The 13,998-nt window shown below is 37.2% G+C and overlaps 1 protein-coding gene and 1 pseudogene across 1 annotated transcript in view; one reads left to right on the top strand and one right to left on the bottom strand.

Moving 5' to 3' along the window:
- Positions 1-5,629, top strand: part of LOC102862869 — a 14,010-nt pseudogene extending 8,381 nt beyond the window's left edge.
- LOC102862055 (ephrin type-A receptor 6-like) overlaps positions 1-13,998 on the bottom strand; it is a 1,552,036-nt gene that overhangs the window by 528,733 nt on the left and 1,009,305 nt on the right.

The raw sequence follows: 13,998 nt of genomic DNA, 5'->3' as shown, positions 1-13,998 counted from the left end.
GCAGCAAGTGCATGAGGTCCTCCTCAGTTTCAGCAAGCAGGGTTGTGTCATCTGCATAACGCAGATTGTTGATAGATCTTCCACCAATCCTGATGCCAAAATACCTAATCATATATTCCTCCTAAACAGTTCTCTCCCTCATCTGCTTCAATACAGTATACATTATTCGTCCCCTCTAAGTTTTCCCAACTCCTATGTCAGACCTGCTTTACAACAGTGGTACTATGCAGGATTTGTCCTTTTGTGACTGAGATATTTCACTCAGCATAATGTCCTCCAGGGTCACCCATATTGTATAATATTGCATGAGTTCCTTGTTTTTCAATGCAGCATAGTATTCCATTGTGTGACTATACTACGGCTTCTCTATCCATTTGTTTGTTGATGGGCACTTGGGTTGTTTCTAACTCTTTGCTACTGTGAACAAAGCCACAATAAATATGGGTGAACATATATTTACTTGGGTGACAGTTCTGGTTTCTTTAGTGTATATTCCCAGTAGAGGAACTGCTGGGTTAAATGGTATTTCTATTTCCAACCTTTTGAGGAAGTACCATAGTGCCTTCCATAGTGGCTGCACCATTTTACACCCTCACCAACAGTGAATAAGTGTCCCAGTTTCTCCTCAACCTTGTCAGCATTTATTGTTTGCTGCTACGTTAAATTTTGCTATTCTTACTGGGATGGGATGGCATCTCATAGTTGTTTTAATTTGCATCTCTCTTAGGGCTAGGGGTTGTGAATATTTCTTTTAAGTGTTTTGTTCACCATCTGAATGGCCCATTATTCAATTGAGTTGTTTACATTTAACTTGTTGTGGCGCTTGAGTATTTTATAATTTCTAGATCTAAGTCCCTTATAAGAAATGTAATATCAAATATTTTTTCCCACGATCTGGGGCTTCCCTTTTTACCCCTTTGAAGTAGTTTTTGGGTGTGCATAGGGATTTGATTCTTAGAAGGTCCCGTTCATCTATTTTATGATCTCCTTGTTGTAGGTTTTTCAGGATGCTTGGAAGACTGTCTATGTTGTGGATTAGGACTACTAGAGTTCTTCCAAGCTTTTCTCTAATGAAGTTTATGGTCCTTAGTCTTAGTCATAGGTCCTTGATCCACTTTGATTTTATTTTTGTGTATGGAGTGAGGTATGGATCTTGCTTGAGTTTTCTACAGATCTTTTTCGAATTTTGCCAGCACCATTTGTTTTAAGAGGCTGTAGCTTCCCCACTTAACTGATTTCATCTCCTTGTTGAAAATCAGTTGACCATAGGTAGGTAGGCTGACTTCTGGGTTCTCAAGTCTATTCCATTGATCTATGTGTGTCATTGCACTGGTACCACACTGTCTTGACCACCACGGCCGTGTGGTAACATTTGAAATCAGGGAGTGAGATACCTCCAACACAGAATAATTTCATAATACACCATATGATCAATAGGCAATGGTGATGAAGGGGGAAGGTCAGACTGCTCTGAGGGACTTGGTAAAAAAAAAAAAAGCTCAGGAATTGATGGAATACCAATTGATGTATTTCACCAAACATGCTGCCCTTAATGTGCTCACCATATTGTTCCAAGAAATCTGGAGGACAATTACTTGGCCAATTTACTGGAAGAGATCTATATTTATTCCTGTTCCAAAAAAAAAGCTGACAGAGTGTGGAAATTATCACACATTATAACTAAGATGGCACTAACAAAATACTGCTGAAGATTATCCAGAAACAACTGGAACGGTACATTGACAGAGAATCATCAGTAATACAACCTGAGTTTAGAAGAGGTGGCGGCACTAGAAACATTATCTATTGCCAATGCCAGATGGATCTTGGCAGAAAGCAAAGAATACCAGAGGAATGTCAATCTGTGTTTCATTGACTATACAATAGCATTTGACTGTCTGGATCACAAGAAATTATAGATAACCTTGAGGATGGGAATCCCAGAACACCTAATAATGCTTATGTGAAACCTATACTTGGACCAGGAATCAGTCCAGAGCAGGAAAAAAACTGCACAGTTCAAAATCAGAAAAGGAGTGTGTCTGGGATGCATTCTGTCTCTATACCTTTTCAATCTGAATGCAGAAGAGATGTTTTGGGAAGCAGAGATTTATGAGGATGAATGTGGCATCAGGAATGGAGGAAGACTCATGAACAAGCTATGTTATGGAGATGATGATACAACGTTGCTTGCTGAAACTAAAGATGATCTGAAGTGCTTGATGCATAAAGTCAAGGACCATAGTCTTCAATATGAATTGAAGCTCAACATCAAGAAGGAAAAGATCCTCACCACTAGGCCAATATACAGAATCATGATAGATGAAGAAGAGATTGATGTTGTTAACAATTACAACTTGCTCAACTCCAGAATCAATAATCTTAACATCAGCAGTCAGGAAATAAAAAGATAAATTGTGTTGGGAAAAATATGCTGTCATGGACATCTTACTGAGAAGCAATGATGTCAGTCTAGAGCCCAAGTTGTACCATTAGGATTACCTAGTCATGGTCTTCACAGCTACTTACTATGCATCAGAAAGCTGGACAATGACTAAGGATGACAAAAGAAGAATTGATTCCTTCAAATAGTGGTGTTGGAGAAGAGTCTTGAACATACTGTGGACTGCCAAAAAAAAACAAAATGAGAGAGTGAAACTCTCCTTGGAAGTTAGGATTTTGAAACTCTGTCTCACATATTTTGGGCACATGGCCAGGATATACCAGTCCTTGGGTAAGGATACCATGATTAGAATGGTGGAGGGCTGGTGCAGTAGAGAAAGACTTTAGATGAGATGGATTGATGGGCAATGGGGCTGGTGTGTCAGAATTACTAAGACTGATTCAGGACAGGGCTGAGGTCAGAGAAGCTGTTCGTAGGGTTGCTATGTGTCACAGGCAATTTGACGGCACATAGCAACAACAACAACAAGGGACGTGTGTGTGTGTGTTTGTGTGTTGTTGTTGTTGTTTTGTGTGGTCGAGTCACCTGTGACACATAATGACCCTATGTATAACAGCTCTGAAAACTGTCCTGTCCTGAGCCAGTCCTACTGACTCCAACACACTTTCCCACACTGTCCTACTTACTGTATCAATCTTTCTTATCTGGGATCTTCCTCTCCTGCACTGCCCCTCCACCCTTCCAAGAACGATGTCCTTCTACAAGGATCAGTCTCTTCTGGCCACCTGCACAAAGTATGTGAAATACAGCTTCAACATCCTTGTTTCCAAGGAGAAATTTGGTTTGACCCTCTTCAGGACAAAACTATTTGTTTTCTTGGTGGTCCATGGTATGTATGTTCAAGACTCTTCTTCAGCACCACAATTCAAAGGCATCAATTCTTTTTCTGTTATCCTTAGTCATTATCCATTTCTTTGATGCATAGCAAGTAATAGCAAAGGAAATAGACTGGATCAGGCATACCTTATTGTTTCTGAGTACTCTGCAAAGGTCCTGACAGCAGGTTTACCTAATGCATTATTTAATCTTTATATTTTTTCTTTAGGCAAACATATTTTATTTTACTGAAATGTTTATATTACTGGAGAGTAGTTGCCCTGTTGACTGGCATTCAAAATCAAAGTGAAGAATTTTAAATGAAGACCTCCTTTTCAAGCAGGATAGAGCAATTTTCAAGAGGCTAACACTCCCATAGGAGCACTTGTCCAGCAAAAGTTAAGCATTCAGCTGACCTCAGAAAGATCAGCAGTTTGATCCCATGAGCATCTCCACAGAAGAAAGACCTTCTAATCTGTTTGGTAAAGATTACAGCCCAGAAAACCCTAGGGCCACACTACTCTGTCACATAACGTTGCTATTAGTAGGAATCAACTAAAAAATTCCCAGCAACATCACCACAATAATATGAGTTTTTGTTGTTGTTAGGTGCTGTTGAGTTGAGTATGACTCATAACAATCCTATGAAGAATAGATTTGAACCCTCTCCTCTCCTATGCGTGCCAGCTTCAAAATGTCTTCACGCATGAGTCCACTGGTGCAGTCACTGCTTCACTCACCAGCTTGAGTGTCTTCCTCCCTTTCAGTGTCCCTCCACGTTACCAAGCATGAAGTCCCTTTCCAATAAATAGTCTCCCCAACAAATATTTCTAAAGTATGTGAGATAAATTTTTATCATTTTTGTCTTCAAGGAGTATTCAGTCTGCACCTTCTCCAAGACTTATCTGTTTGGTCTTTTGGCAGTCCATGGGAGAGTCAGTGCTTTTCACCCATACCATAGTTCAAAAGTACCAACTCTCCTGTTATCATTATTCATTGGCTATGCATAGCAAGTGATTGAAAGGCGCATAGACTGAATTAGGCCTACCCTGGTCCTCAGACTAATATCATTTCTCCTCACTAACTTGGAGAAGTTCCTGACTATAGGCTTTCCCAGTGCAAAACGTCTCTTGATCTCCTGCATTTCATCTTTTGACATCCTGACTGCTGGTGCCAAGAAAGTTGATAGATCAGCTGAGAAATCTTTATCTGTTAGCAGCTTCAATCTCTTCTCCATCCATTACGGAGCTGCTAATTGGCCCAGTGGTGAAAATCTTTGTCTTCTTGATATTGAGCACACACACACACACACACACACACGCACACACACACACACAACTGCTTTGCAATATCAAAGGTATGCAGTTCAAATCCACCAGCTGTTCCATGAGTGAAGGATGAATAATCTCTTTTCATGCTATTTACTGCCCCTTAAAACTTTCTGAATTGTCAGTTCCAACTTGGTACAGAGCAACCACAATATCAATCATATCTAAATATTAATTTATCTCTTCTTAGAACTCTCGAAGAAGTGGAACCTTATTTACCCCAACTAAACCATATGGTCTATAAAAAGGTTATTCCTTAAGCATATTTTAATGAAACTTAAACAGTATTCTTTTTCTTCTCTGGTTGTTTTTTTTTTTTTTTTTTCACTGCTGGGACAATTGGCTGCTTCATCATGAAGCTGAGAATCTCCTTCTCAGAAACTGGCTGCCAAAAACTTTTTATGAAAAGTTAATGGCTACAAAAGTTGCTGCTGACTCTTTGGGTGATGAATTGAAGGGATACATTGTCATAATCAGTGGTGGAAAGTACAAAGAAGGGTTTCCCATGAATCAGAAGTCTTGACCCGAGGTCGAGTTCACCTGCAGCTGAGTAAGAGGCCCTCTTGTTACAGATCGTGGTGAAATGGAGAGAACAGCATAAATATGTCTGGTTTGTTTTGTTGATACTAATCTGAAAGTTCTTAATTATTGTGAAGAAACGGAAGAAGGATATCCCAAGACTGACTGATACTCCTGTGCCTTATCATCTGAGACTAAAAGAGCCAGCAAAATTCATAGATTCTTCATTCTCTCTAAGGAAGATGATGGCCCTCTTGTTGTGAGAAAGCCACACTGAACAAAAAATGCAAGAAACTTCAAGACAGAAGTGCACAAGATTCAGCATCTTAATACCCTAGGTGTCCTGCAACACAACCGCCAGTGCATCTCTCTGAAGAAATAGCTTACTAAGAAGAGCAAGGAGGAGACTGCAGAGCATGCTAAGATTTTGGCCCAGAGAATGAAGGAGGCCAAGAAAAACACCAGGAGCAGATCACCCAGAGGTGGAGTCTGTCCTCTCTGAGAGAGAGCTTCTACCTCCAAATCCAGTAAGTAACACAATAACATTTTAAAGACTGATAAATAAATAAGTTCACATACTAAACATAAGTAAATAGGTTTTTGTTTAGGTTTTTTTTCCTACCATCCTGGAAGAAGTACAGCCAGGGAGCTTCTTAGAAACAAGGACAGCTGCACACCCATGTTTATTGCTGCTTTGTTCACAATAGCAAGGAGTTGGAAACAACCTTAGTACCATCAACAAACGAGTGGATAGAGAAGCTGTGGTATATTCACACAATGGAATACAATGCTGCATTGAAAACCAAGGAACTCATGCAATATTATTCAAAATGGGTGACCCTGGAGGACAGGATGCTGAGTGAAGTATCTCAGTCACAAAAGGACAACTACTACATGGTGCTACTGACCTCAGGGTTGGGGGGACGCTGAGAATGATGGGTTCAATAATGTATACTGCATTGAAACAGATGAGGGAGAAAACTGTTTAAGAGGGATATGTTATTTGATATTTTTGTCAAGACAAGAGTCCAGAGCAAAGGCTGCATAGTGTAGTGGACCTGGGGGGAGGGATTGTAAAACAATGAAAGAATTTTTCTTTTATTTTTCCAAGAGGGTAATATACTAGGTGGGAGGGTTGGGAGGCGAGAAAAGTGCAACAATGAATGAAAGGAAATCCAAAATCTCTGTAAATTTTCATAGAAATTAATAATAAATTTTAAAAAATAAAAATTAGTTACGACAACAACAACAATAACAACAAAAGGAAACAAGGACAGCAATACCTTGTAAAACCAGTTCCTGGAACAGATACCATCCTTGACAAAGTAAGGCAGTGAAAGAAAGAAAATCTTCCCTAAAATATATTAATATAATGACTGCAGCAATGAGCTACAAAACACAGCAGGGATTGTCAAGTTAGGGTGGGATTGGACTGTTATGTTGTCTGTAAAGTCTCTAAGTTGGAGCAGAATCAGTGGCACTGATAATAATAAAGTTTGAACTATTAAGTAACAATAATATTTTCACTGATTACAATGGCTTATTTAGAAATACCTATATAATTATCATAAGTATAAGAATTAATAGAAATTGAGTTAAGTAGCCAAAATAAAATTCTCAATGGTGTTTAACACATATAATTATATTTAAAACTGTTGCTCTAGATTGCCAAGAGAACAAACAGGTTTGTTGTGGAGAAGGTGAATCCAAGTTGCTTATTTTCTGTTTTAATATTTCTTTTTGGAAAGATTTTCTTTTTTAATTTTTATTTTATATTGGTTTGCACACAAAATTCATATACATTGTTTTTCAAACTTTCCTTCATTCACATAGTGCTTCATATAATCATTTACACATATACATTGTATTTAGTAAAACTAATCATCATTGAACTATGCTCATCATTACCCCATCTTTTCAGGACCTGCCATATCATTCCCATTTTCTTTATCCCCTTCCCAAAACACCAAACTTTGTGACCCCATGATTTCTCCCCTACTCACCTTCAGCCTTCTTCTCCCACCTTTCCCCCTTAAACTCCCATACACTGTTATTAGTTAACCTTCTATTTTTACAATAATGGTCTTACGCAGTATTTGTCCTTATAAGACTGAGTTAGTTCACTCAGCATAATACTCTCCAGTCTCTCCCAAGTTATGTAGTATTTTTCAAAATCATTGTTCCTGAGTCTTGCATAATATTCCATGATGAGAATGTAACAAAATTTCTCATTCCATTCAGTTGTAGTTGGACATTTGGACTGTTTCCATGTTCTTGTGATTGTGAATAATGGTACTATGACATTGGTGTACAAATCTCCTTTTGTGTCTCAGTCCTAATTTTCTCAGGTTATATTCCTAGCAGTGGAATAGTTGGATCATATGAATTTCCTATATTCAACTTTTTGAAGAAACTCCAAACTGCTTCCCAGAGTGGTTATACTATTTTACAACCCCATCAACAGTATATACACGTTTCCAACCTCTCCACATCCTCTCCAACACTTAAGGCTTGCTCTTCTGTTAAATTTCAAAGCAAAGATTTTGAAGCTCCATCTTACATACTTTTGGCATATTGCCAGGAGGGACCAGTCCTTTGGAGAAAGGTATCATGTTTGAAAGGGTGAAGGGAAAAAGCAGAAGAGAAGGACCCTGGATGAAATGGATTGACACAATAATTGGGATTATAGGGACAGTTGTATTGGATACAGTGAGTTGGCTCAGGATAGGGCAGGGTTCAAAGCTTTGTGTTTAGGGTCATCGAGTAGCAGGTGACTTGGCATCATATAACAACAACAACACAATGGTAGCAAGAAAAACCAACAGTACTTAAGTAGAAGAAAAAAAAAACAGATCAAAGATCTACATGAAAACATTGGTCATATTTTATAACAGGAATCAAAGGAAACAAGTGTTTCAAATTTTTCCTTTCTAATTGAAATGTCCATATATTGAAAAGTCAAGAAATCAAATAACTTACCGCATTTGGCAAATGTACTTAAAAAATATTTTCCATGTTTTTTATAAATTTTATTTTAAAATTCCTTAAATGAAAATATGCTAGGATTACCACAAAAAAAGAAAAGAAATGTCCTCAGACTGTATGGAGCCTTCTTCTATGGTCTCAGGATTGTCTATTTCCTTCTTATATTTTCTGCTTCCAGCTGTTAAAGCATTTAAGGGTATTTTCTTTTTTCTGCTTTCTCATCTTAGTGATGCCAAGGTATCAAAAAGAAACCAACAGTATAAACTGGTATCCAAAGTCTGCTATGTATGAATGTGCCTCTCTAAAGATGTTCAAATATCAACATAAAAGCTGAAAATATGTCTATATTTTGGTGTAACAGAATGTAACAAAGCATTAAGATGTTTTAAAATTTTTAAAATTAATGTTTTTGTCAAATTTAGGACATTTCAGACATTACTTCCTCAAATATTATTTCTGTCCCCGCTTGTCCTTGTTTCGTTTTCTAGGGTTCCCATTATATAAGGATGAACACAGTGGGTGCTAGCCTCTCATTCACTTTTTTTCCCTGTCCCTAAAACTGCCTAATCCCAAACTAACTTATCTTAAATTTCCTAGTTCTTTGGTCATATCTGCTGTGGAACTCCCTAGTATTTTTTTTTTTTTTACTTTAGTTATTTTCTCTATTTCAAATAGAATTTCTATTTGGCTCCTTTTTGGAATTTTAATCTCATTTATTACTATTTCCTATCAGGTGAACCAGAGGGATTGTATAACAATGAAATAATTTTTATTTTACTTTTCAAAGAGAAGAGAGAATTAGGGGGGAGGATGAGCAGGGGAGAGAGTACAACAATGAATGAATGGAAATCCAAAATCTCTGTACACTTTCATTAAAATAAATTCATAATTGAAAAATTTAAAAAATAATAAAAAGTACTTTAAGATAGATTATTTTAAGATTAACTAGGGAGTGTAGGTGTAATCTATGTGTATAGCCTACGTTTTTGTTTCTTATAAAATGTATTTGTAATGAATAAGTTGTTGATTGTGCAAAATTCTATCAATCTATCTCTGGCTTCATTTCTGTCACCAAGCCCATGTTTTCCAAGTGCTGATCCTTCTTCTCTATTTCCAACTTTTGCATTCCAATCGCCCATTATTATTTTATTATTAATTTTAATGAAAGTTTACAGAGACTTTGGATTTCCATTCATTCATTGTTGCACTTTTCTCCCTGCCCACCCCTCCCCTCCAGTTCGCTCTTCTCTGTGAAAAGTAAAAGAAAAATTCTTTCATTGTTATACAATCCCTCTCCCCAAGTCCACTCCCAAAAATCTTTTAAAATAATAAATAGGTAAATATGCTAATTTGAGCACTAAGGTTTTTCTCACTCAAGTCACCACACTTTTAATCACCTCATATGCATGAGAAAATGGAACTTAAGGAACATTGTGGTGTCGTAGTCCATAACAAGCTACACTGCTGACCTCAAAGTACCACTGCTCTGGAGATTAAAATCCACCAGTGGCTCCAAGGAAGAAAGATTGGAAATCCCATGTGATTTACAACCTCTTGAAAGTCTGCTAGCACGTCAGCTATTAGTGGATTCCAACTCAGTGGCAATAGGTTTGAGACTTTTAAGGACTTGATGTATTTAAATTATAGTATGGGCAAAGAATATTGAACATACCATGGACTACCAAGGAATGAACATACTGATTTTGGAAAAAATACAGTAAGAATATGGGATGGTGGCTGCCTCACACACTTCACACATGTTATCAGGAAGGGCCTCTCCCTGAAGAAGGACACTATGCTTCATAAAGTACAGCATGAGTGAAAGAAAGAGCTTCAGTGCGACAGAGATATAAATATGTATTTTTTGATATCTAGTGCGACAGAGATATAAATATGTATTTTTTGATATCTAGTGCGACAGAGATATAAATATGTATTTTTGATATCTATAAAATAATATCCAAATATGAGGTATAGCTAGTGCAGCCCTAGTCACATACCATTGGTAACTGAACTACTGAAACTTATTTTCTGACATTGTTGTTAGGAACTATTAAATTGGTTGTAATTTGTACTGATCCTCACATACAATAAAACAAAATACTGCCCTGCCCTACACAACCTTCACAAACATTGTTGTGTTTTAGTCACTACTGTCAGTCCATTTTGCTGAAGGTCATCTTCCTTTTTGCTGACACTTAATCAAGCATAAATTTTTCTCATGGACTGGCCTGTTCTGCTAACATGCCCAAAGTGTGTTAGATGAAGTCTCATCAGCATCACCACCTTCAAGGCTCATCCTCCCAGTACTTCTTCTGAGACAAATTTATTTATTCTTCTTGCTGTTTGTGGTATATTCAATATTCTCCAGCAAACTGCAATTCAAAGTCAACTCTTCTCTGGTCTTCCTTTTGTATTGCCCGTCTTTCAGATGCACATGAGGCAAATATAAATACTATTACTTGAGTCACAATTAATGGTGACTGTTCATTTTTACCAATTTTCCTGAGGTCAAATATAAGTTGTTAATCTATCAGCATGGAGCAGGGGATTGGGGAACTGGTATAAAAGGCTCATTGACAAACAGTCAAAGGCAAACTAGAATTGCTAGCTCTCTGCTCCAAGCAGTTTGTAACCATGAGGTACAAAGAAGAGAAATCAAGAGTGAAGGTGCAGTGAATATTATCAGCTTTCCTGCTTTCTAAAACCGGGATATTCTGTTCTGCGATGGCTGCCATATTCTGACCTTAGACAATAAAGATTTATGTTGCTTTCAGCTGAGAGTGTTGCTTTCTTTTCACACAGTCATGGAAATATACAAGGCACAGTTTCTAATTTGGGAGGAGGAGTTAAGAAACTGGTAGGGAGGTATTCAAAGCAAGTGGGTAAGCTGATCTGTAATGCTTTCCTTAGAAATAAATTAGCTGTCGCTGTGCCAAAATTACAAAACATGCATGAGTAAGAAGAATTTAAAGTAGATTTTCTAAGTACAGAACTATTTTCTGACTGAATTTTTGAGACATTATTATTTAGAATACAGTGGCTATAATTTACTGTAATCAACTCTTGATTATTCTCAGTAATCCTAAATAGGAGATAACCCCATATCATTTAGAACTGTTTTTCACATTCCTTTAAACGTATACTTTGTTTAACTTAAAAGTGAAAAAAAAATCATCCCTTAATGTTAAATATTTAGCCTTGGTAGAGATGGTACAGAGTATACCTGAAGGTAGAATAATAATGATATGGAATTAAATATTCATAATTAATTTCCACAAAGTGTATAAATTATATGTGTGTAATTAACTATTTTATGTAGTGCTTAAAATTCCTCTAAGAGGACGCAAACCTATTATTGTAGTGACCTTTGGGAAATACTCTTGCCAAGTCTAAAGTCTTAGGTACACCTGTTCCAAACACTGGTGTTTTCAATTGTTTCACATGCTTTTGAAAGCTGGACAAGAAATAAGGAATAAACATAGAATTCATGCTTTTTAATTGTATTATTTGTAGAAAGTATATAATACTCCATGCACTGCCAAAAGAACAAATAAAAATCTATCCAGGAGGAAGTGAAGGCAAGATACTCCTTGGAGGCGAAGATGGTGGGACTGTTTCACATACTTTGGACATGTGATCAGGATGAGACAACCACATGGCCTACTGACTGGAAAAGATCCAGCAAAGTGAGGAAATTATTGAACAATATCATTGATATCACTTGCATGCAATATTCTGCTGAAAATCATCCAAAAACGACTGGAACAAGGACATCAACAGAGAACTGCCTGAAGTGCAGGCTGGATTTAGATGAGGGCGTGGCACTGGGGATATTATAGCTAATGTCAAATGGATCTTAGCTGAAAGCAGAGAGTACCAGAAGAATGTCTATCTGTGTTTCACTTACTATGCAATGGCATTTGACTATGTGGATCACAACAAACTGTGGCTGAGCCTGAGAAGAATGGGAATCTTGGACCACTTGATTATGCTTATATGTGAGAGGCAGTTGTCAGAACAGAGCAAGGTAACATTGCATGGTTCAAAATTGGGAAGGGTGTGCATAAAAAATATTTCCTATCTCTATATCTTTTCAATCTATATGCAGAACAGTTTATCCAGGAGGCTGGGATCTATGAAGAGAAGTGTGACATCAGAGCTGGAGGTAGACTCATCAACAATCTATGTTATGCGGATGACACAGCTGTGCTTGTTGAAACTGAGGAGGATCTGAAATGTTTGCTGCAGAAGGTCAATGATTGCAGCCTTTAATATATGGATGGAAGCTCAACATCAAGAAAACAAAGATTCTCATTACTGGGTTGATTGGAAGCATCATGATAGATAGTGAAGAGATTGAGATTGTTGGCAGCTTCAGTTTGCTTGGCTCTACAATCAACACTCTTGGTACCAGCAGCCAGGAAATTAAAAGCAGAACTGCATTGGGAAAGTCAGCTGTCCAAGACCTCTCCAAGGTACTGAGGAGCAACGATGTCAATCTGGAGACTAAAGTGTGCCTGATACAGACCATAGTCTTTGCCATTACTTGCTATGCATCAGAGAGCTGGACAATGACTAGGGATGGGCGAAGGAGAATTGATGCCTTTGAGCTTTGGTGCTTGAGAAGAGTATTGAATATACCATGGACTGCTAATAAAACAAACAAGCTCATCCTGGAGACAGTGAAGCTGCTCATTGGAGGCAAAGATTCTGAAGCTCCGTCTTACATATTTTGGACATGCTGCAAGATGGGATCAGTCGTTGGAGAGGGATGTCATGCTTAGGAGGGTGGAGGGACCGCTCAGGAAAGGAAGACCCTCAATGAGATGGAATGATTCAGTCACTGGGGTAATGGGGATAGTTGTGTCAGAGACAATAAAGTTGGCAAGAGATAGAGCAGCATTTAGAACTGTTGTACATAGTGGTTGCTTTGAGTTGGAAGCAACTCAATGGCACATAATAACAACACTTACAGATAATTATATGGAGATAGATAGAGCTAGAGATAACTGAGCATGAGTCAAAATCTATCTGAGGGCTACTTGTTTCATTTGGTTTTTAACATACTATAGACTTTCTTAAAATCTAGCTAAGAGTGTGAATGAAGAAATCAATGGATTAGTTGTTACTCTATAGGCTTAGTTTTTGCATTCCTAAATAATTACAGAAGTTTCAAAATAATTTGCATAAATTAATGGAAATTCAGATAAAAGATAAGAAAAATTCTTTTTGCTTGCTTAGAATACTTTTCTAATAAAAAGTCAATAATATTATGTCAGTACAGACATCTTGATCCATTAAGAACACTATGGAACACATCCAAGATTATCCTTGAAAAAAATTTCATAATCATACATTAATAGTAATCCAAGGTTTGTTTTGTATATCTTTTTATGCATATTTCCTAATATTTATTCATTTTAACTTTACCATCTGCCATCATGTAAATCACCTTCATGTATATAACAAACATATTTTCATGTGTTCTATTATCTATAAATATTTATAATGATATTCATGCAAAAATAAAATACTTAAAACCTAATTCTTGTCCTTGAAGAAAGTATTTTTATTTCAATATTCCTTAATAGTATTTCTTAAAATGATATATTAATAAAATCAAACTACTATTTTACATTTGTATTGCATATACCATGGACTGCTAGGAGAGCAAAAAGTTTCGTCTTGGAGAGGATGAAACCAGGCTGCTCCTTGGAGGCAAGGATTTTGAAGCTCTGTCTTTGAAACATACTTTGGGCATGGTGTAAGGAAGAACCAGTCCTTGGTGAGATACACCATGCTTGGAAGTGTGGAGGGAAAAGGAAAGAGAGAAAGACTTCAGTGAGATGAGTTGACTCAGTGACTGGAATAATGAGAGTACGT

The sequence above is a fragment of the Elephantulus edwardii genome, unplaced genomic scaffold (genome assembly GCF_000299155.1).
Source record: "Elephantulus edwardii isolate Elephantulus edwardi_28Jun2011 unplaced genomic scaffold, EleEdw1.0 scaffold00136, whole genome shotgun sequence".
NCBI classification, from domain to species: Eukaryota; Metazoa; Chordata; class Mammalia; order Macroscelidea; family Macroscelididae; genus Elephantulus; species Elephantulus edwardii.
This window is presented reverse-complemented; position numbering and strand designations above follow the sequence as displayed.